The sequence below is a fragment of the Chiroxiphia lanceolata genome, chromosome 16 (genome assembly GCF_009829145.1).
Source record: "Chiroxiphia lanceolata isolate bChiLan1 chromosome 16, bChiLan1.pri, whole genome shotgun sequence".
In the NCBI taxonomy this organism is placed as follows: Eukaryota; Metazoa; Chordata; class Aves; order Passeriformes; family Pipridae; genus Chiroxiphia; species Chiroxiphia lanceolata.
In genome coordinates, this window is record NC_045652.1 from 13,128,099 (window position 1) to 13,130,508 (window position 2,410).

Sequence of the window (2,410 nt, forward strand, 5' to 3'; positions counted from 1 at the left end):
CGTCCCGCCGGGGCGGAGCGACCGCGCCGCGCGCGCCCCCGCGCGCCCGACACCGGCACCGGCACCGCGAGCGGCCGGGACGGGAAAGGGGGTCCTGACACCTCTGCCCCGCGGGATGGGACACCACACACACACAGACACACACATACATACACACACACACACAGATACACATACACGCACACACACATACACACAGAGACACACAGACACACACAGACGCACACAGACACACACAGACGCACACAGACACACACACACACAGATACACATACACGCACACACACATACACACAGAGACACACAGACACACACAGACGCACACAGACACACACAGATACACATACACACACACACACACAGAGACACACACATACACATACACACACGCACATACACACACAAGACACACACACACAAACACAGACACACACAGACACACACACACACACATACACACACACACAGACACGCACAGACACACACACACACACATACACACACACATACATACACACACACACACAGACACAGACACACACACACGCACACACACACACACACACACACACATGCACACACACACACACACATACACACACATGCACACACACATACACACACACATACACACACACACACACACGCACCCCGGGGCACCGCATGTGGCTCTGGTGTCCCCAACACGGGGAGGATGTGGAGGTGTTGGAGAGAGTCCAGGGGAGGCTGCGGCGATGCTCCTCTGGAGACAGGCTGGGAGAGCTGGAGGTGCTCAGCCTGGAGAAGAGAAAGGCTCTGGAGAAACCTTAGAGCCCCTTCCAGTGCCTAAAGAGGCTCCAAGAAAGCTGGAGAGGGACTTTGGATAGGGGCATGGAGTGACAGGACAAAGGGAATAGCTTCCCACTGACAAAAGGCAGGGCTAGATGGGATATTGGGAAGAAATTCTTCCCCTATGAGGGTCATGAGGCTCTGGCACAGGTTGCCTGGAGAAGCTGTGGCTGCCCCATCCCTGGAAGTATTTCAGGCCAGGATAGAAGTGGCTTTGATCAACTTGGTCTAGCGGAAGGTGTTCCTGCCCATGGCAGGGGATTGGAACAAAAAGAACTTTAAGGTCTCTTCCAACCCAAGCCTTTCTAGGATTCTATGAAAATGCCAGGGGCAAGTCAGGCAGGGCTGCACTGGCAGCAGCGCCTCACCTGCACAGGCAGCTGCTGGATTTGGCCAAACAGGTTTTATCAAACCAGCTCCAGAGTTGACCTGGAGACTGCTGAGGCTGCAAGCAGGCTGGTGGCTGAAACCAGGAAGGGATGGATCATGAGTGCAGTAGGGAGTTGTTCAAGATGAGGTGGTCACTGATGCTTTGCTTCCCTTGGTGAAAATGTCTCCTTTTGCTTAAAGAGGTGTTTCCATGTTCAGTGGTGCTGAGGTGCTTTGTGTGGGAAGGTTATTCTGCCATCCAGACACCCTCTGGGAATGACAGCACCAAAGCACAGCAAAGCCAGGAGGCCTCCCAGTCCAACCCGATCGCCAGCAGCAAAGAAATGATGGGCGAGGTGGAAGCTGTGGGTCAGGTTTTGGAGTGAGTTCAGCTGCCCCTGGAATCAGGGAACCCTCCCTGGCTTTCTGGGAAAACTGCTGAGCATCACAGCCTGGGAGAGATTCAGCCCTGTGTAATTCTGACAGAGAAGTGCAAGTGAGAGGGCAGCTGGTGGGTGTGCAGAGCCCAGAGCAGGAGCACCTTCTGCCCAACTCCCTGGATGGGGGGCAAACTCTCCCTCTCCAAGAAGAGCCAGTGCCCATGGGACTGGCTGGCTGGTGGGAGACGCTGGGTGATGATGGGTTTCCTCTCTGGGGTCCACAGTGAGCTATGCTTACCCTCTGCCCAGTCTGTTACAGGTTTTCCACCTCCGTGGGTCTGGCATCCTTCATCCCCCTGTAGTGCCATCCCCTGGGCTCCACAGGTCAACTTCCAACTCAGCCACGCAGGAGGGTAAGTGACCGGTCTGGAGTGGGCGTGCAGGGCTCTACGCTGGAGCCACTTGGGTGAGATGCTGATGAGCCTTTCAGCACCTCTGGGCATGGGGGCACACTGCCAACAAACTCAACAGTTTATTTATTTTGAAGGAAACTCTGCAGCTTGGAGCTCAACCCGTGCCCTACCCAAATTTCCCCGTGCGTCTGATGTGAAGGACAAAGTAGCTCTGACCCCTCCTGCAAGCAGAACCAACAGCTGGCAGAGCCATCCCTGCATCGAGGTGAGTCAGTGCTCAGCATCCCATCACCCTGCAGTTGGTTGAGTGGCTCCTCTCCTCACCAGGGAGTAATGCCACGTGGGATGAGTCAGGTAGAAAACGGGTTTATATCCAGATGCTGCAGGGAAACTAATTTTGATTTAACAAGCAGGCAAGAA